We start from the raw sequence: 24,750 nt of genomic DNA on the forward strand, positions 1-24,750 counted from the left end.
TTGATAATTTGATTAATACCCGTTAATACTTCTGATTCATTTCTACTTGGGAGAGGTGGCCATTCTGATCTTCTATCATTACTTGTAGAGGCTAGAAGGTTTGTCCAGGGTGAATCTCTCTTATAGGAATGTGAGCTTGGTTGCTTTGAGGAAGGAGGCTTATTGGGGGTGTTTGATGCTTTTGGTAGAATGGTTGATCTATGGGTGAGAGGGTTGGATGGTTTCTTAAAGTTTTTGGTCAGGTGTGATTGAGCTGCATTTGCTTCCATTGCTGCAAAAGGGTAAGGTATGTTTTTTTCTGTTGCTATTTGGAGTGTTAGTGCTCGCTTTTTATATACAGGGCATAAAGTTTTATTAGTAGAATCGTGGGGACCATTGGAGTTGATACATTTTGGCTGATTGTTTTTACAATTTATCATTCCAGTGGGGTGGGAGTTTTTACAAGAATTGCATTCATGTAATGTTTCACTGCATGTGTTTTTTGTGTGTCCTAGTTTTAGACATTTTTGGCATTGAATAGGTTTTGGCTTGTAGGGCTTGTGGGGTTTCCTTTGTCCAAATAGGAATATCTGATCCAGGTTATTATTTTCTTCTCTTAGTGTGAATAAGAAAGACTTGCTTAACTTTTGGCCATTGGTATCTGGTTTACCAAATTGGGTTACATCAGCTACTGGGATAGGGTTACCAGTTCTGTCAGAGAGTCCTTCTTTTAGATCCTGAATAGGAATTTCTGGAGGGATGTTATACACTACTATTTTAGTTGGGTTTTGGTTTGGGGTCCAGAGAACAGATTTTATTGGTATGTTAAGAAGAGATTTTGAATTCTGTAATATATCTGCTGATTTAGAATCTTGAAGGGCTATTAGCAGAGATCCATCACGGTTAATGTTTAATGAAAACATTGATTCTAACATTTTAAAAATTGCAACCCTCAAGAGAGCTATCTTTTTATCTCAAAGGGGGTATCTGGAGTGATTTTTAAGTAAATTCCAAGGTTTTGTGAGGGGAATGTTGGATCATGGGGAAGGGTATTATTTTTGATTGGTGAAACCTTTTTCCTTTTTTTTGAGTTTCTTGATAGGACCTCTTGAAATTCATTTTCAGTATCATCCTGTATTGTGACATACGTCCCGACTTCCGCCAAGTTGACTTGACCAGCCAAGGGGTTGAATGTTTTCAGTGGTACTTGGGATACGGTCCGGGGGGATTTTGTTGGGTGGTGTTCTATGCATTGCCTATTGGAATAAGCTTTAATACAATCAAAAAGAAGAAGAGAAAAATTGATATTATAAAACCGGACTGTCTGCCACTCTTTCAAAGGGAGGACTTCACCATCCACAAAAAAAAAAAACACTATAGTGTTGTCCAGAAGATGGTTTGGTATAAGATTGGTTCAACTGACTGCTGATAAATCTAGGTAAATATAACAAGAACTTTTATATAAATTTCTTAAAGCGTTGCTGTTGCTGTTGAATTGCTTCTTACATATTCATTAACTACTCACTTCTCTTTCTTCCCATACTGTCTCTATTTGCAGGTTGAGCCTTTCAGGTGGGCTGACAGCTCTTTCAGACCTGGTTTGGATTGGTTAATGTAAACTGATAGTGGTGGTACTGGAGCTGGTACTAGGTCTCACCACCATATGCCTATCTGGCATCCAGGAACCTCCACGTGGGGTGTAGCTGGTAGCAATGGTAAGGGTGAGCTGTAACATTTGTTCTTTGACTCTGCTGGGGATGTGCAATCTCTGACAGTAAGTATATTGAGCAATTGCTGGTTTGGTAAGACTGATACAGCCCTGCTTTGTTGATCTTCAGGACATCATTTTGGAAGGTCTGATAGGTGCTTCCTCTTCCTTCTTATCACCAACCTATCCTCTGTTTCCAGAATATATGATTGCAGCAGCTCTGAACAGGCAATGATGGTTGCTGGACTCCAGATGCTTCACGGGGATGCTTGAACATGTACTTAATCCCCTACTGCAAGTGGAGACAGGAGTTTAGCTGATCTGTCATAGTAAGACTTCTGCTGCTGCTGCCTCTCTGCATGGGGTTCAGAAATTCCTTTTCTGGGACTACTTTCTTTTGTAGATGGTTGATTGTGTGTGGTAGGATTGATTGTAGCTGGCAGCTCATCAGGAGTTGAGCTGGTGCAGCTAGGCCATCCACAGGAGTGTTCATGTACTCTAAGAGTCCCAGGTAGGGTTGTCACTATTTTCAGATGTCTTGGTCATCAGGCTCTTGGCTGTCTATAATGATTTCTTGATTAGTGTCTTGGATTGCAGATAGATTGGACTGGATGTAAGGTGCCTGAATCTCCATACCTTTGCAAATCCCTAGAATTCTGTTGAGGCATCCTGTCTACCATTATCAGATATGAATACCACTGGTATTCCATATTGAGCAAAATGAGTTTTCAGTTTGGTAATCACTGGCTTTGACGAGAATGTATTCAGTTTATCAACTTCAAAAAATTGAGTGTGATAATCTATAGTGATAAAAAAATCAGTTCCATTGCACTTGAAGAGGTCAGATGCAACCTTTTGCTATGTCAGAGGTGGGACAGAATGGTTGATCAAGGGCTCTTTTTGTTTTGAAGTCAGTTTTTTGGCAAAAGTTCTTTATTTCCAGACATACTGCTTAATGTCTCCATTCAGACTTGGGCAGTATACGAGCCTGCATGCCCATTGCTTGGTTTTATCCACAACAGGATGGGCAGCATGTAGTAACGTCAGGATTTCAGGTTTTAAAGCTTGGGGCATCACAAGTCTCTCTTCTTTAATGATGATGCCATTTGCTGTGGAGTGTTCATGTTGGATGCTCCAGAACATGACAATATTTGACAGGCACCTTTTCCTGCAGCTTGGCCATTCATTTTCTATAGCTTTGAGGAATCTTTCATTTAGGGGTTTTTGTTGGCTCATCCTTGATTGCTGCTAACTTGCTATCACTCACAGGTAAGTGTGTGCTGACTTGGTGCACATAAACATCAAGTTTCTTCTGTTTATCATCTGTGTTGGGTATTTGCAGCCTGGATAGACCATCAGCCACAGGAATTTCTGATCCAGGTCAAAACTGCAAGTAGAGATTGTAAGGCTGAAGCTGCAGTATAAGTCTCTGGACTTGAGAAGGGGCTTTATGGACTAGCTTGGCAACTATGGTCTCCAGTGGCTGATGATCTGTTATGACTGTAACACGTTTTCCATACAAATAGTGGTGAAAATATATGCAGCCAAAGACAACCGCACACTACTTCTTTTCGAGTTGTGAGTATTTTTGTTCTGTCTTGTTCAATGCCCAAGGTGCATGTGCTACCACTTCCCCATCAAAGCTGAGATGGGCTCCCAAACTGTGGCCCAAGGTATCCACTTTGAATTCTACATCTGTACTTGTGTAGTTGAAAAATGATGTATTTGAGACAGTGTATGTATGTATATATTTATTTCCCATCAAAAGAAACAGATGGAGTATAAGATAAAAAGCAAAAACACACTACAGAAGAATACAAAAACACAAGAAAAATAAAGAACAGATGGATATCTAACTACAAAAAACAAAACCTATTGCCTCAAAATAATTGCCCAAGGATGAATAACAATATTAGAGTTATATCTGGGCTATGATCGCTTCATTAGGGTCGATAATCCCATACTGACTTGTCACAATACAGTTACTTGTCCATGGTGGAAGCCGTAAGAGGTACTTTGCATATTTATAATATGCATTCTTTCTTATCTTCCTTTTGGAATATCCTCCAAAACGTTTAACTACAGATAGTGGGGATTTAAATACTATGTTAAATACATAGAAAATGATCCAGTCTATATTTTTTTGTTTAGGGAATTTTTACATATGCACGCCCCTATAGATCGGAAACTAACATTTAGTCTCACAGTATGGGTTAACCAATTCATTATTGTTAACACCAGAGTGTTGCTGTTTGCTTTCTGTGTAAGGGTAAGACAAATGTGTTTATTCTTTTTCTCTTCTCTATTCCTTCTGTTTTGTGCACTTTCTTGTACTTTGTTTTCTAACCCTTGTTTTGTCTTTTGGGCTATAAAAAATTGATTTATTTAAAAGAAACATATTTTCATTTACATTTTTAGATTTGTGTTGGTTATATATTAAAAAAAAGCTACTGAAGGAAAATTTTTTCCTTCTGTTTAATTCTTTATTTTTGAGAGGGAGATCTAAGTGTCTATAGTAAATACAAAGCCAGTGTCCATTGTAAAAAAAACAAAAAAACAAAAAAAACCTAACATCTCTCTTAAGTTAAGATGTCAGTGGCAGTACATTGATATAATTACTGTTATGGCATATTTTTGCTGTTTTGACTAGTATAATAAAGAAAATGATTTTAATAATGATGATAAGTTTTGGGGTTTATATTTACTCATAGCCTCTCCCCCAAGCCAAAATTTGAGGTTGACTTAGGGCAAAAATTGGGCAAAGGGAAAAATAAATAAATAATAAACATCTAAAAGGTATAGAGCTGTTTACTGTAAAAGTAATTTAAGCGGAATGTTTGTACTGCAAATAATAACACCACTTGTTGTGTTATTGCTAAATAGTGTATATAATATATGATTAAAATATGAGACGTTTTCTAATATAAGTGGTATATAAAAAGGTGATATAAAGGCGAAAGGTGAAAAATAATATAAAAATATAATGGTGAGTAGATCACTCACCTTTCTGAGGGCTAATTGTAAACATTAATTCAACAAATAAAGCAAAGCGCACATTGCATCCACATTCTTTGTTCTAGTATATACTGTTCTAGGTTATATGCACATTCTATGAATACCTAAACTTCAGAGATGTAGAAGCCGCCAGTCAGACTTGCAGAAGCTGGTATGCAGCATTTATCAACAACAGTAAGATTCATAACAACGTTGAATTTGTAATCCACCGAAAACATAGTCAGGCTCTAGCTGCTTTATCAAGATATCCTAGTCGCTGCAAAAGGATTACAATTGAGGTAAAGTACTTTAGTTGAAGTTTGTACTTGACATATAACACAGGACAATAGTGGAGTAATCCCTGTTAAGGATTTGCCAAAGATCCTTTCTCCTAAACTCTAGAACTGCTTCAAGACAGAAACTCAAGACAATATGCTGTTAACCTACTAAAAAAGGTGTTTTTTGAAATTAAGAGGGATGGGGTACATCTCCTCTACTAATTGAGACCACTAGCTATGGTTAATATGCAAATAACGAGAAAATTATGTAGGGTTCAAAATATTAACTTTGGTCTATTCCATACTTGGAAAAAGTAAATAATTCAAGCAATTTTCTCCATTGTCATATTAACTCTAATTTATATTCATTTTTTATAACCCCTATTTTTGCAACTTGTCTTAAAAGCCATAGCAATTCATATAAGTTAATTTAAAATCTTCTCTGACAGAAAGAGGGAAGAAGGGGTTCAACTCAAACAGCAAAGTTTGAGGTTTACTTCAGACCGCAAACATTCAGGATGTATCAATGAGAAAAAAAATGAAAATGTAATCATAGTTTTGATACAACCACCCTCTGAAAAATACAAATTCTTCTTAAAGTTTTGACCTTCTTAGATCGTTTTGTCCCCAGAAATGTCACTGTACCAATTTTAAGAAAAAAACAAACAAACAATTATGTAACCGGTTTCGAGGCTGGACCCCAACACTTGGGGTCCAGCTACACCCTAAGTGTTGGGTCGAGTGGGCCCCAAGTGTTGGGGTCGAGGCTGGACCCCAACACTTGGTATGCTGCAGGCTTGCATATATTGATTTTTGTAAGTAGCAGTCTCCAAACAAATCACATTGGTTTGCTACTCTTTCCTTGGGAAAATGCAGGGCTTGTTAGGGAATACATATTAGGTTGAAGGTTCCCAATGACTTTTAATTAAAAGTTGCGTAATTTCTGGCATCTTTATAGGTTTGTGCTTGGTTTTGCGTCGCTTCTTGTTGGCATTGAAGATTGTGATGGTGCTGTTCTTCTAACGTATTATTTTTTCTTCACTTTTATTTTTCGCTCATTCTGATTTTCGTTGTTGCTTGTCTTCTAACAGCACAACTCCAAGTTCTTCGCTTCACTTTTAAAACCTTCCTATACTTGCTTTCTCGCTGTTGCTTGTAATACTGGCTGCCACTTATCTTCTAATCTCATATTTCTTTGATCTTGCTGTGGCATATCTTTTTTGGCGCAAATTTCTTTGTTTTTCACTTTCATTTTTAATTATTTCTACTCCTTGTTGTTGCATGTCTTGTAACCGCATATTTCTTTGTTCTTCACTTTTGTTTTTGAATCGTATTACTTCTTGCTGCCATTTATCTTCTAACCGAACTGTTCTTCACTTTTGTTTTTGACTTGCTGCAATTCTTGCTGCCGCAAGTATTATGACTGTATAGTTTTTTGTTCTTCATTTTCGTTTATCATTACTTTATAGACATTTTTTCCATACTCTTTACCTTTTCTACTTATAAATAGAATCATAGACACTAAAAAAGATACATCCACTACAGAGGCAACTATGACTTATATATACTCGTAAATTGTGCTCATAAATATGACATTACTTATGGTTGTTTTTTTCAAATGAAGGCTCTTAACGAATCTCCTCAAACTCGTGGCTTTTATAGATCGTTTTCTTTGGCCAGTAAATCCAAGATTTGTCAATTTTTGCGAGAAAACATGGAGTTGTTTTCAAGAAACATACCTAAATAAATATATATACAATTATTGCTCGTTTAACGAGATAAGTTATATCGTGATAGTTTGAATAATATCGGATAAAAAGTAATATTTTTGAATTCATGAAGTTGAAAAGATAAATTTTTTAAAATGAATTTTGTTTTCAGTATAGTGCTATATATATATATATATATATATATATATATATATATATATATATATATATATATATATATATATTTATATGTATATATATACATATGTATATATAAAACTGTATATTTTTGTTTTTTTCAAAAATTCTTCAATTTTTCTTTGTTAAAAGAAAATGATTTAATAAAAAAAGACTTGCGTTTAAATTTTATTGGCTTGAATTTTTCAAGTATTGTTCTTTAGCCCAAAAGTAGATCATATTTTATTAAGGCAGGAATAAATTTATGAAGGCCCATAATAATTAAAAACAAAGTTTTATCTCTAATCAGTGTGAAACTTAGAACCAAGCCACCTTTGCACAAACTAGTCCTATTGAACATCAGGCAAAACTTTCTATCTATTTCGTGCGAAAGAACCAGGACGAAACCTCTTTTTTAATAATTGTAAAATCTAAATCATTATGTTTCCGAGTCAAGGAGGCTCTGGAACAAATTGAAAAAAGATGGTTTCTGCGGAAACGGACGTGAAAGAGGTCCACAAAAACAAGTTTTTCTTTGCGAACAGCATGAAAGAAAGTTTCAAAACCACTTGATGTTTAGAACATTCGACTTATTGAAAGGAAAACCATAATCTACCAGTATTGATATAACTTAGGACCCCAAAGAAGATGGGCTTAAAACCTGTATCTTTAAATTTAGGGATTCCAATGCCAGAAAAAGAAAATCTAAGCATCATGTGTATTGCAATAGTGCCGCATATGAAAAGAGGGGTCAATATGCTGTTATTTGTTTTCCCAGGCTACTTTGTATGATTTGCCAATGACACTTCAAAGAGGGCTTTTTTAAATGGAAATCAATGAGATTGTAGTTCCCATTTTAAGAGTTGAAAGCGTTTGGAGGACAGTAACCCTATTTCCACCTCCTTTTTAGCTGCGGTCTCCTGAAAAGACATTTTATCGAAATTCGGAGATAATAGTTTGTTAAAGGTCAATAGTGATGAAGACCACACTGCTTTTCCATATCAAAAACCATATTGTTTCAAAAAGTTTGTTTTTTCATTTTAAGTTTTAATTTACATTTTGATGTAAGTTCTTATAAATATTTTCTTCTGGTGTTGTGCTGAAGATGGCCTTTGGACATAGGGCCGAAATATCCACTGAATTGAATACCACTGTCTGAACAAAATTTCCCTATTATTTCGAAGTTGGTGTTTTTTTGGTTAAAGGCCTAATAACTATATTTTTAATAAGCCGTCGTAAACTTAAAAGTGAAAGTATGTTAATCTAATTCAAGTGATCACCATCAATCAGAGAAATACATTCTTGCCCTTATGGGTTATTCAGTTAAAAATTCCTGACCCAAAGTGGCGCGCTTACCAAAAGTTTTTGAATATACAATCGCTGTGATAGGTGAATCTTGTGAAATATATGCATACAAAAGGAGATTTGATGAATCAAACAGTTCGTGGTAACGAACTGTAGTAAGGAGCGACCCGGCTCAATAGTAAACGAAACTCTAAAAAACGGAATTTCGATACTAAAAGATATATCAAAAGAATCGGATTTTTATGCTGATTTTAAATATATAAGTTTCATCAAATTTAGTCTTTGTCATCAAAAGTTACGAGCCTGAGAAAATTTGCCTTATTTTGGAAAATAGGGGGTAACACCCCCTAAAAGTCATAGGATCTTAACGAAAATTACACCATCGCATTCAGCGTATCAGAGAACCCTATAGAAAAAATTCCAAGGTCCAATCTACAAAAATGTGGAATTTCATATTTTTTGCCAGAAGACAAATCACGGGTGCGTGTTTATTTGTTTTTTTTTTTTTTTTTTTTTTTTTTTTTCCCCAGGGGTCATCGTATCGACCAAGTGGTCCTAGAGTTTTGCAAGAGGACTCATTCTAACGGAAATGAAAAGTTCTAGTGCCCTTTTTAAGTGACCAAAAAAATTGGAGGGCACCTAGGCCCCCTCCCACGCTCATTTTTTTCCCAAAGTCAACGGATCAAAATTTTGAGATAGCCATTTTGTTCCGCATAGTCGAAAACCATAATAACTATGTCTTTGGGGATGACTTACCCCCCACAGTCCCTGGGGGAGGGGCTGCAAGTTACAAACTTTAACCAATGTTTACATACAGTAATGGTTACTGGGAAGTGTACTGATGTTATCAGGGGGATTTTTTTGGTTTGTGTGTGGGGTTCAGGGGAGGGGGCTATATGTGAGGATCTTTCCTTGGAGGAGTATTTCATGGGGGAAGAGAAATTCAATGAAAAGGGCGCAGGACTTTCTAGCATTACTATAAAAAAAAACAATGAAAATATAAAGATGAAAAAGTTTTTTCAATTGAAAGTAAGGAGAAGCATTAAAACTTAAAACGAACAGAGATTATTACGCATATGAAGGGTTCTAAAAATGCTTTAGCATAAAGAGCGAGGTATTTAGGAGGAGATAAATACTTCGCTCTTTATGCTAAAAATTTTTTAAATAATTTCAACTATTTATTCTACGGCCTTTCTGATTCAGGGGTCATTCTTAAAGAATTGGGATAAAACGTAACGTAAGTTACGTAAGTTATGTACGTTTGTTACGTAAGTTAATTCTTAAGTTACGTTTTTTTTTACTAATAAAAACGTTCGTTAAAAATTAAAAGATCTAGTTGCCTTTTTGAGTAACCGAAAAATTGGAAGGCAACTAGACCTCCTTCCCCACCCCTTATTTCTCAAAATCGTCTGATCAAAACTAAGAGAAAGCCATTTAGCCAAAAAAAAGAATTAATATGCAAATTTCATTTTAGTAATTTATGTACGGAGAGCCAAAATCAGACATGCATTAATTCAAAAACTTTCAGAAATTAAATAAAAAAAAACAGGTTTTTTTAAATGAAAGTAAGGAGCGACATTAAAACTTAAAACGAACAGAAATTACTCCGTATATGAAAGGGGCTTTTCCTCCTCGACACCCCGCTCCTTGCGCTAAAGTTTGATTCTTTCTCGCAACTCTACTTTTTAAAACAATAAAAAACTTCGTATATGAAAGAGGCTGTTTCCTCATCAACGCCCCGCTCTTTACGCTAAAGTTTGACTCTTTCTCTCAATTCTTCTTTTTAAAACAGTAAAAAACTTTAGCGTAAAGAGCGGGGCGTTGATGAGGAAGCAGCCTCTTTCATATACGAAGTTTTTTATTGTTTTAAAAAGTAGAGTTGCGAGAAAGAATCAAACTTTAGCGCAAGGAGCGGGGTGTCGAGGAGGAAAAGCCCCTTTCATATACGGAGTAATTTCTGTTCGTTTTAAGTTTTAATGTCGCTCATTACTTTCATTTAAAAAAACTTGTTTTTTTTTATTTAATCCCTGTTAGGAACCAACTAATGCATGGGCCCAAAATACTTTTTAGAATAGACCTATGTTCAACAAACCCAGGATGGCTTAAAAGATAAATTGATTTATTAGTTCTTGGGAACCGTTGTATTTTAAAATCCTCTCAAGCTGATATAGATACAGTATGCTATACTATTCATATCAAAGAACGCACATCGGAAAAACAGAGAAATTAGAAAAAGTTACTCGTACTATTACATGGCAACTCTTTGTTTATTAATATAAGATTTCATCACAGTAAAAACTAAATCTTTGTGATTTAGCTATGAAATTAGCTATGAAACTATGACTAAGCTATGAAACTAGTTCATAGCTTAAAATTTGACATTATTTTTCAGAACCAGTTTAATTACTGCATATTCTTGCAGACCTAAGTAATTGTGAGTAATATGGCTGATAATGAGATTTTTTAATGTTTATCAATTTCTGGGAACGGTAAATTAATCCTTTCAAAATCGAAATCATCTACACTATTATATATTTTTAAAACTAATTCATCAGAAATTTAAATCTGAAAAGTACTCTTCTTGACTTGTCTGGTGATACGTTTTTTTTTCGACGAAATTATTAGCCACTCAGTCAATTTAAACTATTTAAGAACTAAATATTTAGCTTTTTAGTTTCCAAGACATTAATGCCCCGTGATAACGCACTCATTGCTAAAGAGAAACCCTAAGAATTAACGAAATTAATATAAAAATTTTTGGAATGCTTCATTAACAAAGTTTATTCATTTGAGGTTTGATAAAATCATGGGCATTTCTGTATAATTGCATATTAGTCATCATGGAGGAGGGATGGAGGATCTTTGCGTTGGTGATGTGAGCATATCAGAAGCATAAGAGGCACATTTATGCCTTAACTTCTCCGTGAGATACCGGGTGAATCGTAAGGCATTAAATCTCTCTATGGCTTAGACTTAGCCCCTTTTTGGCCTGAGTCAGAACTGAAGCTATTTTTTTACGGTGAGGCCTATGCTGAACTCCACTGTGTAATTGAAACTCTTTACAATGGATATAAGTTGTTTTTGCCATGAGTAATAGCTTGGATTAATAATGAGTAATAGCTTGAGTAATAGCCGAAAGTTTGCTTTTTAGTCTGTGCTTTGCCTGACTTAGTCTGACTAGCTTTGCTTTTTATACGAAGTCAAGACAGTTCTTGTTTTTTCAACTGTCTTTCTGAGGTGCCACTCCTTGGATTTTTTTGTTGTTGTTTTTTTCTCCCAAGTCAGGGCTTACCTCATTTTTGCTTTGACTGAGGCTTTTTTATTTGAGAATTAACTTAATTTTTTTTCTCTTGGACATACGTACTTTTGGCATGTATTCAGTGTTTAGCCTTTTTCGCCCACTCGGTTAGCCAAAAAGTTAGTTTGTTTTTGTACCAAATCTACAGAAAAACGATAATATGCTTTTTCTGTGTGAACAAGTTTACTTTTTCATATAGTCTGGACTTTGTTTGTTTTTGTGCCAAAAAAACAAAAAGCAAGCTTTCTACTATAAGGGAAAATATCAAAACTGAAATGAACAGAAATTTGTACGTCTTTTGGGGGGTTGCCCCCTCTTTAACACATCCGTTTTCATGCTACAATTTTTTGTTCTTTTATAGAAGCTTCTCATTGAACTAATTGAGTAACCCTTGTCTTTCAGGAGTTGTTTTTTAAAAAATTAGGACAAAATTCAAACTAGCAAAAGAGTGAGGAAAGAAATAGGAAGAAAAGATTTGTCGAAGAAAATAAGGAATTGTTGGATTAACTGTAAAGATATCTAAATTTTGAGGGTGGCATATTGTGTTGAAGCAGCACAGCTCCTCTTTTTTCTTATCTGAAGTGCTGGAACATCGTCGGAACCTTTTTTTCAAATTACAATTTACTCTACATGTTTTTAGGTAATTTTTCCAGTTAAAAAAAAGATAATTTACAGAATTTTTATAGCTTTAATTTTTTTTGTATGACTCTCTTTGTTGCTTTGTTTTTTGTCTTTTTTTTAATCTATTTTTTTTCTTTGCAGGGCTGACTGAGTTAGACATTAGTTGCACTAAAGTGACTGACGTATCTTTGGAGTCAGCATTTACGTCCTGTTCTTTGAAGAAACTTTCTTTAAGAGAATGCTCTCAGGTTTGTGATTATCTCTCTTTGCTTAGATACATAATGCATACACCTTAACCTTTGCAATTTTTTTTTTGACATATCTTTTAACAGTTTTGCACTTATCACTTTAATATTTATATTTGGTATTCCATGCAGGGATGGGACATGGCCTCTTCCTAAAGCGACGTTGTTTTTCTCTTAAAGCTTTATCCCAGAACTTTTAGTCACAATGGCATCATCATGTGGCAGATCTTTACTTGCGATTCATCTTTCCTATATAGGCGTTTAGTTGAAGTTTTCTAAAATTGTTATGTACTTTCCTGTTTTCAAAAAAACACTGTCACTATGTTCAGTAATTTATCTGAGCTTTGCAACCACCATATTCAAAAGACTCATTTACCAGACTAACAGTGCCATATTGATTATTGTTTTAATTCTCTAAGTAATGTGTTTAATCCTTCGTCACAAAATAATTCTCCTTTCACTTCCATAGTGTTAAATACTTTAGCAGGATGTGCTGTTCTGACAAATAGTAAAAGCTTCCAAAAGGCATAAAAAAGGAACTTGATCACTATATACTTCAATGTATAGAATTTATTTGTCAGATTTTAATAATGATAAATGATGATAAAATATCATCTTTTGAACTGTTTATTGTTTTCTGTCGGTCTTTTATATTATTACATAGTATATGAGTTTTTTTTTTTAAAGTACCTAGGGCAGAAATACCCTATAATTTACTGCGTAAAGAACAATAAGCCTTTTTTAATCTATTCTTACGCATTCTTTTCATTTTTCTGCAATTTAATTTTAACCGGTTTTAGATGTAAATTCATTGATGATGTTTGAATTTTTTCAAATTTTCTTCTAATTCTAGATTACTGACTGTGGTCTTGTGAACCTTGCAGCTCAACCAGAATCATTCAAGCGATCAAACAGTTCGTGGTAACGAACTGTAGTAAGGAGCGACCCGGCTCAATAGTAACCAAAACTCTAAAAAATTGAATTTTGATATCAATAGCTACATCAAAAGAATCGCATTTTTATGCTGATTTTAAATATATAAGTTTCATCAAGTTTAGTCTTACCTATCAAAAGTTACGAGCCTGAGAAAATTTTCCTTATTTAGGGAAATAGGGGGAAATACCCCCTAAAAGTCGTAGGATCTTAACGAAAATGACACCATCCGATTCAGCGTATCAGAAAACCCTACTGTAGGAGTTTCAAGCTCCTATCTACAAAAATGTGGAATTTTGAATTTTTTGCCAAAAGGCAAATCACGGATGCGTGTTTATTTGTTTGTTTTTTTTTTTGTTTTTTTTTTGTTTTTCTTTTCCCCAGGGGTCATCGTATCGACCAAGTGGTCCTAGAATGTCGCAGGATGGCTCATTCTAACGGAAATGAAAAGTTCTAGTGCCCTTTTTAAGTGACGAAAAAAATTGGAGGGCATGTAGGCCCCCTCCCACGCTCATGTTTTTCCCAAAGTCAACAGATCAAAATTTTGAGATAGCCATTTTGTTCAGCATAGTCGAAAACCATAATAACTATGTCTTTGGGGATTATTTACTCCCCCACAATCCCTGGGGGAAGGGCTGCAAGTTACAAACTTTGACCAGTGTTTACATATAGTAATGGTTATTGGGAAGTGTACAGACGTTTTCAGGGGGATTTTATTTTGTTTGGGGGTGGGGCTGAAGAGAGGAGGCTATGTTGGAGGATCTTTCCTTGGAGGACTCTGTCATGGGGAAGAAAAATTCAATGACAAGGGCGCAGGATTCTCTAGCATTACTATAAGAAAACAATGAAAAATAATCATGAAAACGTTTTTTCAAATTAAAGGAAGAAGTAGCATTGAAACTTAAAACGAACAGAAATTATTACGCATATGAGGGGTTCTAAAAATACTTTAGCATAAAGAGCGAGGTATTTAGGAGAAGATAAATACCTTGCTCTTTATGCTAAAGTATTTTTAGTAATTTCAACTATTTATTCTACAGCCTTTCTGATTCAGGGGTCATTCTTAAAGAATTGGGACAAAACTTACGATTTAGTGTGAAGAGCGAGGTATTAACGAGGGTACAAACCCCCTCGTATACATAATAAAAATGTAAGATTATGAAAGTTTGTTACGTAAGTTAATTCTTAAGTTACGTATATTTTTTACTAATAAAAACGTTCGTTAAAAATTAAAAGTTCTAGTTGCCTTTTTAAGTAACCGAAAAATTCGAGGGCAACTAGGCCTCCTTCTCCACCCCTTATTTCTCAAAATCGTCTGATCAAAACTAAGAGAAAGCCATTTAGCCAAAAAAAGAATTAATATACAAATTTCATTATAATAATTTGTGTGCGGAGAGCCAAAACCAAACATGCATTAATTTAAAAACGTTCAGAAATTAAATAAAAAAAAACTAGTTTTTTTTAGCTGAAAGTAAGGAGCGACATTAAAACTTAAAACGAACAGAAATTACTCCGTATATGAAATGAGTTGTCCCCTCCACAATCCCTCGCTCTTTACGCTAAAGCTTTTAATTGTTTTAAAAAGTAAAATTGTGGCAAAGAGTCAAACTTTAGCGTAAAGAGCGAGGGATTGCGGAGGGGACAACTCATTTCATATACGGAGTAATTTCTGTTCGTTTTAAGTTTTAATGTCGCTCCTTACTTTCAGCTAAAAAAACTAGTTTTTTTTTATTTAATCTATAGAAGAATTGAACTTGAGTGGTTGCTACAAAGTTACTGACTGGGGTTTGTCTAAACTCCTTCCGGAATTAAAAAGACTACGCGTCCTCAAGTTGAAGGTAATTTTTAGTTGGTTGTTCTCATTTTTCAGGATTTTTTTTTCAATAGATTGTATCTTCGACATTGCTGCATTATTTTATAGGTAGCCTTCACTTATTTAAATCTTTTATTTACTTTTTATAACCTTTATTTAGTTAAAGAGAACACAGACAGAGTACCAAATAGAGAAAAAGACTTAAAAAGGGGAACAACAAAAAAGACATCATAGTATTTGTCAAACCGTTGATGAAGATCACATATTAAACTCTGAACAACTGTTACATGCATAACACTTCAAACATCACTGTATAAGAAGGGTTTGCCACAGATGAAACTGACTTTATGCAACTGTTATACAGTTTAGAAAGGATTATTTTGTTGAAACTTTTTTTATTTTATTTCGAACAATTGAGGCTTAAGACAGATAATGCTTTCTTTCAAGATGGGAAATAAGAAGCAAACAGGTTTTTTTTTTAATCATTGTCTAATGGAAGGACCAAGGCAAAGGAGTTGTTGTACTGGCTTTATGAAAGAAACGCCCCATCTGGACCAATGAAGTGGGACCCGAATTGTTCCATTTTAAAGGAAGAAGCTCAGATTTTTCACAGTTAAACTCACTACCCAATTTAAAAATTTCATTCTCGAGTAAAATTTTAGTTTTTCATTGTACATTAATACTTTCTGGAAATTTCAACTTCATTCATTATGAAATTCCTAAATATAAATAATATAAACGCGATATCATATGTTTTACAGTAAAAAATGTAAAAAAGCTTTATCAATATTCCCTATTTGAATAATAAAAAAAGTAGTAGCAATTATAGACAAATAGAACCTACTTTTAAAATACTTTCCCCACCAGAGAAGTTCTTCAAATTTAAGTAAAAGGTTACTATTAGTATATAATATTCATTATTCCTTTCTCAAATATTGGCTGTAATAGTTTTATGAGTGTCTAAACGCATTCTTTGTGTTAGTTCCATAGAAATTAAACAACTGTATACGTATTAACTTACTGAAAAAAGGACTTTATCGTTAATGAAAAAGATCTGTATGTGAAGTGAGGCAATCGTAGCACTTAGTGGGTGCCAAAATTGAAAATGCAGAACGAGTGTTAAAAAGTCTGTAGAAAATGAGCGGAAATGAACAAACACCATCATGGAGCTCTAAAAGTTTTAACTTTCCCGATTAATTTAGCAATAGACAAACACTGCCAGTAAATCGCACATGACTTGGTAAAAAATACTACTACAATTACTTAGGAATAAAAACCTAATATGTTAGCTAATAGAAATTGAAAAGGAATATAGATCACGTTGTCTCTAATTTCAATCTTGTTTCGAATGTTGCAGTGGATTCTGAGCAAACATTCAGCAGTCACGTCAGCATCTCATCTAAATTAGTTATTTGCCTAAAATTAAGACAAATCTCCCGCAGTATTACTATTAGACATGGTGGTGAAGGGTTGATAAGATTCTCTATCACGGCAGTCTGGAGGATATACAGATGAAAAGTAAACTATTTTTTCAGCTTATACTTCATGAGTTAAGTGGTAGTATTGGTCTTGATATGTATGCTGCTGAAATTGTTCATGCTACGGAGTGATGGAGGATGCCTCTCCCGATAGCTAAAGTAAAGAGAAGTACCCTTCTGAACTGTTGAAGTCATGATCCCAGCTAAAGGGCAGCTAAAAGACGTTCAAAATTATGATATCCCATTTAGTTTGATTGTGATGAGGCAAGATCTGGTCTGCTTTTTACGCTTTTTAGAAAGACAAAAAGGAATTTACCGAGTGTGTCAAGTGACCATAAATCTAGGGAAGATCAGTGTGCCTCAGCTGAATTAAAATGGAATAGTTGTGGGCATCAAATCATGGCTAATTGTAGAAAAAGCCAAGACAGATAGTTCAATTGAGTGAGAAGGAAACCTGGCATTAACCCCCCTCCTCCTTATTAGGATGTATAAATATGATGTTAGTTCATTTGTCAATGGATATGTCTATCTATTATACGTCCATGCGTCATTGCTAGGACAGTAGAACCAAGGTAGATAGTCATAGAGCTAAGATAGTGATAGAACCTATAGTTTTCTTAGTGTTTGGTTAATTTGGCACGGGTAAACGGTGGGAGTAAGTGTGCCTCTCTTATTGTACCAATATCTGTTTCTTATCTTTTAGCAAGTCACCCCTGCATAGAGTCCCAGGCAGGTTGACCAAGAATTTAAAATAGACATAGAACCATTAGATTTCCTGAAATGAGACGTAAACAAGGGACGCCAGCCTATGGTCATAGGCAGGTTGAATCAAGAATTTAGGATTCAACCTAACCCATTGGTTTGGTAGTGGATCTTAGGTTGACTCGGGCGAGAGTGTCTAGACTGGGGAATTTCTTGACACGGGCAGTGAACGGGAATAAAAGCAAGACATTAGCAGCATTTGATTTCGTAGTCCAATCAAAAATTGTTTTTGCCTCTGCATGATTTTGGACTTACGCACCATAGTGTTGCGTTGACTCCATATTGGTATATACTTAGTTATGTTAGGGTTGAACTTGAAAAGGTATTTTAACTGGGCCTATTCGTCTTATTAGAGGACTCAGGAAACGTTCTGTTAGACATTAGCGTTCTATTAACGTTCTGTTAAACGTTTTATTAGACATTAACGTTTTATAGACATTAGCAGCATTCGATATCGTAGTCCAATCAAAAATTGTTTTTGACTCCTTGATTTTGGAGTTGCGCACCATATAGTTGCGTTGCCTTCATAATGGTATAGTCCTAGTTATGTTAGGGTTGAACTTAAAAAAGTATTTTCACTGGGCCTATTCGTCTCATTAGAAGATTCAGGAAAGGTTTTATTTTAAGTCCTACTATGTTTAGCATTCTTACGACCACTGTGACAAGGACAATTAATGGATAATTTATTGTGATATTTTTGATTTTAGTTAGATTTGCTCTACAGATGATGTCCTGCTTATCAGTTCAAGTCCTTCTACTTTACAAGCAAATTTTGATTCTTTGATTTAATTTATTCATTTACTCTTTGATTTGATTTTTTGGTTCTTCGATTCTTTGCTATAAGCTCTTTGGACTTAATGTTAATGCTATTAAGACTGAATTTCCTGCTTATATTGCCCGAGGTTAAGCTATGTCTTCTTTATCTGTTATTTTAGGTATTAAATTTATTAAATCCGCCTTGTTTATGGTCCAGATTATCATAATACAGGTATTCTTACTGTTGACATGCCATATTAGGTTTTTATACCAGGTATGCCATATTGGCTGCATTGAAGTATAGTTATAGTACGTATGTACTTGCTAAACTACATAGTGCTCTAGCTCTGCCTCACGTACTGTATATTTCATCACTTTTGGATTTGCTTTCTAAAACTGAGTAGTTAAAGGTTCGATCGGGGTTTTGTCGTTTACTCAAGTTTGTATCAGATTCCTGCTACATTACATGAATATTTTTATTTTGAAATAATATTGTGTTCCTTACTTTTTATATGTAGTCGATTTAATAGATTGCAGAGAAGCTTAAATAACGCGTTTGAGAGAAGCTTAAATCGTTTACTTAATTTTCTGTCATTTAACATTATTTACCACTCCTGTTTGGATTAATTTTGTATTAACAAACAAACACAAAGTAAAAACAATATGGAAGATCTTTTCAACAAACACAAAGTTATAGGGGAAAACTTTGTGTTTGTTTGTTATGGAAAGGCAGTGTGGTCTTCGTCGCTAATTTTATATTATCTATTATTTTTTAGAAGTTGATTTTTCTTTAAATTTTTTTGTCTTTACTCTTCTTATTTTTTGTATAACCTGGCAAAAATAAACTTATCTTATTATCTAGATCATTGAATAGCTAAGTATCTAAGCTATACATTAGTACGTCTATTGTTTCAATTATTTCAAGTTTGTTCTTCAATCTAAGAGACAATTGACTTGTCGGCAAGTAGATCTTCGAGCGATTAATCGAGAGATTTGTTAAATTTTTCTACTTGGCGTTTCATACCTTATTATTTATCAATAAAATACTTATTTTCCTCTATTTCTGACAATGTTACTTTTATTATTTAGTTCTTGTCATATTATGTAAGACTATCAAATTCGATTAGTAGCAGAAATTCCAAAATATAAATTCATGTTTAATGTATAGTTAATGTCATTAAAGCATTTATACGAATTTTGGTATTACCTTGAGGGTATTCATCCAGTATTCAAGCCAATCGTGTAAAAAGCAAATTATGTGTCACCAACATTTTTGTTTTAAAACACAAAACTAGTTATGCTTCAATGTCTATAAGTGAATAGTTTAGTCAATTTACTGGATTAGTTTCCACTTCTTTTTGCTTTATTTCACGGTTCAATGCAATATTGTCAAGGAAAACTTTGCATAGTGTTTTTACCTTAATATTCTTCTAATAACCAAAACAAACCTCATCCTTGTTTTAGATATGAATGGTCCTGAGATGGAGCTAGGGAGCAAAATATGTTTTTATTTTGCAGTCCTTTATACTTCAATGAGAAACAACCTACCCGGGTTTGGAGTTAAATTTAGCATATAATGGTAAAATGTCAAAAACATTACGATGAGAACAGCTTTATCTCCTGGTTCCTTCTTAGGGCTGTTCATTCCTTAAATCTGTGGTTTCCTGCGATTTGATTTTGATTGTTATACAACTATTAATTTAAGCGAATAAGTTTTTCTGAGGGAAGTGAATAGGGAAGCTGAGACTTAAGGAATAAGACTTTAAGGGATAAATATCAGCATATGTATATAAAAACTGACAATGCACAATCATTGTTATGTTTTTAGTAAATTGCAAATTATAGTCATGTTTTCAGAAGGCATAGGGATCTAGTAGTAATAGTAGTAGCAGTAATAGTAGCAGTAGTAGTAATAGTAGCAGTGTAAACAAAAGCAGTAGCATTACGATTCAAATATTATCTTTTCGTGAAGTCGGAATCCCGCACAAAATACCCTCTTGGTTTCAACTTACATACAAAACTGTTCCTAAGACATTGCTTATATGTCCATTTGACAACCTGCATATAGACGGTGTGTTCCGATCCAATTCATCTTCCTCTGAAAATTTCCCCTTCATACCCTTAGGAATAGTTTTTATAATAGCCACAACAGTAGTATTAGTGTCAGTAGTAATTGTATTGGTATTAACAGTAGTAGAAGTTGTGCTTGTAGCAGCAGTAGTATTAACATATTGCCTTTTAGTCAGTTGAAAATACCCTTCATGAAGTACTGGAAGTTTCTGCTTAAGACGATTAGCCATTGCTATGACGTTGCATATATGTATTCTTGTCAATATTTTCCAATTAATGCTCTTAGTTGCAATAGAAGTAGTAGTTCGATTAATAATAGTATCAGAACTACTAAATGTAGGAGTGGTAGTAGTATTGCTAGTAGTGTGAGAGTTTGAGAGTTTCAACTTAATACAGAAATCGATTCGTAAGATATAATCTTTTGGCAATCTCAATGCACATAATGCATTTTAATTTAGTTCAAATTTGCTCTTAATATTCTCTAAAATTTTCACCTCCATAGACTTAGGCTTAGTAGTACTAGTAACACAGTAGTTATGGTGGCTGTAGGATAAATAGTAGCAGTAGTATTGTATTATTATTAGTTGTAATTACAGTAGTAGTAGTAGTTTTAACAGCAGTAGTAGCATGAATGTGTTGCCTTTCGGTCAGTTGAATACCCTCTTCATGATGCCCCGAAATGTTCACTTTGATACAGTAAGCCCTTCCAAAAATATTGCTGATGTGCCGTGTGGACTCCATTTAAAATATTTTTGACTTTAATACTCAATGGCTTATAAGTTGTTGCAATGGAAGCATTAGCTTGAATAGTTTACTAGTAGTATTTGTAGTAGTATCAGCGAAAGTAGCAGTGTTAGTAGTGAGCATGCACATGTTACCTTTTTGTGAACTGATTTTACCCTAAAAGTAATCTCTATAGTGTAATCTCCAAGTTAAGACTCAAATCTTTCCATGAGATACGATTTTTTAAAAACATGCATGTACATAGTGTGTTTTGATTTTGTTCAAATTCCACCTCAATATTCTGTCAAATTTTCTCCTTAAATATGCATAGCCTTAATTATACTAGTTTCATAGCAGTAATGGTAGTAGTAGGAACAGTAGTTGCAGCAGTAGTAGCAGATACACGTTGCCTTTTGGTCAGTTGAACATCCCACCCATGATGCCTCAGAAGTTTCCTATGGATACGGTAAGCCGTTCCAAAAAGATTGCTAATGTGCTCGCATCAGTAATATGTATCCTCAAAGCATGTTTTGATTTAGTTAAAACTTTGCCTTTCATTTTCTGCCTTAAATTGTCTCCTAGCATTTTCTCGGAGTCTTAATTGTACAGTATCATAGTAGGAGTGGTAATAGTAGGAACAGCTGTGGCAGTACTACTACTACTAATAAGAACTCATCACAGCATCAGTCCACCTAAGGCCAATACAGCTACGCACGCTCCTCTTTCTCCCTAATCTACGCAAAGCCTCCCTCTTAACACGCTCACAGGGATTTCCTATTTCTCTTAAATCTTTCTTTACGACAGCCTCCTACCAAAACTGTGGATGACCTGCTTCCTGTTTAGCCCAAGACGATTGACCGGAAAGGACGATCTTCGGCAATTTGTAATAGTGTTTATTAGTATTAAGAGTAACTGCAAGGGCAGTAGTAGTAGGTGGACGTTGCCTTTTGGTCAGTTGAATATCCCACTCATGATGCCCCAAAATTTCCCCTTGATACAGTAAGATGTTCCAAAAATACTGCTGATACGCCCGTATCAGCAATCGTTATCCAAATAGTATGTTTTGATTCAATTCAACTTTCCCCTCAACACTCCCTGGAATTTTTATTTCGATATCTACAGCCTTTGTAGTTCTTTTTTTAGAAGCAGTAGTTTCAGTGAGTAGTAGTAGTAGCAGTAAATTTACCAGTAGTAGGGGTAGTTGTAATAGCGTGTAAACGTTGCCTTTTTAGTAAATTGATCATCTTGCTTATTATCTCCTGTAAGTTCCAAATAAGTATGCTTAGGCATTCTTGAGTTACGCCCTTCTGACAACCCACATGCGCATAGCGTGTATTAATGTTGCCAAAATTTTCCTCGATATTCCCTGAAAGTCACTTGAATGACTTTTGTCTCTTTGGAAAGACAAATTCTTTTACAATTATTTGTAACCCACACAATTTATTGTAACCCACTATACAAGTTTTACAGAGTGGAGTATGAAAGACAAACAAATAAGAAAATACAACAAACAACGAACGGAAAATCACTCAATTAAAAAACCGGATGAGATCATGGTGCGTACCAAGACGGAATGACGCATCTTTCTAAAAGCCAACAAACAAGTATGGGTTTAATAAGAGAGTTATACTTTACTTATTTGCGCCGTTTATCCGTGCCATTTAACCAAAAACTTGGAAAACTATAGATTCTATGAGTATCTTACTTCTATCACTATCTACCATAGTTCTTCTGCCCTAGGAATGACACATGGACGGATAATAGGTAGACATATCTATTAACAAATAAACTAATATCATTATTATACAATCCTAATAAAAGGGTTAATGCCAAGTTCACCATTCACTCAATTGGACTATCTGTCATGGCTTTTTCTACAATTGGCCATGGTTTTATCCCAACAAATACTTGATTTTAATTCAATGAGGTGCGAACAATTGAACAAAAAGAATTAAAACGCCATACTAGAGTATCAGATTCAGTCTCCGAGGTTTTCTGATGGCAAACGAATTTATTACACCTTCTGTTTTCGGCAGTTCGTTCCTGTATAATTGCATAAACAACAGCACCTCTAACTTTTCCTATGACGTTGTGCATATGAGTGCAGAATACGTTTTGTTGACCTTGAGTAAAAATTCTGTCTGCCTCGCATGTTGAAACTGGAAGCGTCGCAAGGATTGTGAGCAATGCAAAGATATTCGGGAAAATCTACTCCTGACATGACTTATCTTCCTGGGACATAATCTTATCTTCCATAATCTTCCTGGGACATGACCTACAACCCTTTCCCCCATGCTCTGGGGTTTTCTATCAACCACGAAGACCTTGTTATTTGATCTTTGTACTATTTTGAATATAATGGCTATGTCAAAATTTGTATTTGATGCATTTAAGAAAAGAGGACCTGGGGGCACTAGGTAGCCAACGATCACTTTTAACTCTTATTTAGGGCTTTGGAACTTCTTATTTCCAATAGAGATAGTTCCCTCATCTCTTCCACAAAAACCTTATACGTTAACAATGGGCAACTAGTATAACTTATAGCCCCTACCTCTGATGGCTTTGGGGTTAGAGGAAGTTGTCATACCCAAAGACTTCATTCCCAAAAGCCCAAAAACCTTTCAACCATGTTGAACAAAATGGTGATCTTATTTTTTTTTTGATATGTTTAGGGAAATTGTGGTCATGAGGGGAGGCTAATTGCCCTCACATCACTTTGACTGAGGCTTTAGAGGAGGCTCATTTGATTGGAAACTAAAGGTTCTGGCTCACCTTTTAAGGGTCAAAAGTAATAGAAGCCAACCTAAAAGAGGGCACAAGAAGTTTCAATTTCCAATCGAATGAGCGCCTTTTGAAGATTATATGACCATCCCTTTTCTACGCTGTGCCTTGGTCAGAAGAAAAGAATACATTGTTCTTTACTTAGGCAGTGCAATTGCTCAGCTATAATTTTCGCCAATATTGAATTACTAATGGGTATTGTCAATTAACATTTGACTTGTCTTCAAAAGCATTGAAAAATGGAAAAACAAAGTTTTGAACATTAATTGTCAAATAAAAAGAGTAAATGTGCTATAAAATTAATAATAAATACTTGATATTCCTGTTGTTAATTTTTTTACATATTATTTTAGAATTTAAATTTTTTACATTTTCCACGAAAAAAAAAAGAGATACAAAAAAGATGAAAATGAATATGAACGCCTAAAGAAATAATGTTTTTTCGGTGAAAGCATTGAGAAGCATTTAAAATTAATATAGATTTTGTTTACTTGCCCTAGAATTTTTGTCTCTTTTTTGAAATCATGAGCTTCATTTTCTCTCCTTCTTTCCAGGGTTGTCGTGGAGTGACTAGCAAAACGTTCGAAACTGTGAAGACACATTGTCCAAAGCTTCGGTACTTAAGTGCCGATATCTACATGTCAGATAAATCCAATTTATTGGATACTCTGCCGCTACTGAAATTCATTCAGTAACTTTCATTCGATTATTAAAGTGATGATTCTTACGATTCCTATGGTAATTCCTCGGTTTACGATTCCTAAGACTACTGCAATATTATTACTCTGACGATGAAGATTACTTCAATATTTTTTTCTCGTGACTTTTTGTTGTCCAATAGCACAGCCCCGCAAGCTATGCTTTTGCTCTACTGTCAGTATGATATTTCATTGTTTTGATAATAAAAGTTGTTCTGCTACTACTAATCAATAGTCTGTATTATTTGTACTATAATCGTTGTAACTATCGCAGTGAAGGTAGTTTTTAGTTTTACGGTCTTTCAAGCCGAGACTGTCTTATTTGATTTGTATTCAACTATAAGTTGTGGCTGATCGTTTTATATAACTATCTTCTAAGTTAATGTATGTTGTCCTTTTTTGTTTAAATCATTAAAAATTAT

At 34.5% G+C, this 24,750-nt stretch overlaps 1 protein-coding gene and 1 long non-coding RNA gene across 2 annotated transcripts in view; one reads left to right on the top strand and one right to left on the bottom strand.

Moving 5' to 3' along the window:
• The window catches only part of LOC136030924 (uncharacterized), a 307,594-nt gene that overhangs the window by 128,773 nt on the left and 154,071 nt on the right, over nt 1-24,750 (bottom strand). The gene's annotated exons all lie outside the window — the stretch shown is intronic.
• On the top strand, nt 4,785-24,556 carry LOC136030923 (uncharacterized). Its single transcript, XR_010618396.1, has 2 exons — nt 4,785-4,980; nt 24,185-24,556. It is a non-coding gene; the product is annotated as an uncharacterized LOC136030923 (long non-coding RNA).

The sequence above is a fragment of the Artemia franciscana genome, chromosome 9, assembly GCF_032884065.1.
Source record: "Artemia franciscana chromosome 9, ASM3288406v1, whole genome shotgun sequence".
NCBI lineage: Eukaryota > Metazoa > Arthropoda > Branchiopoda > Anostraca > Artemiidae > Artemia > Artemia franciscana.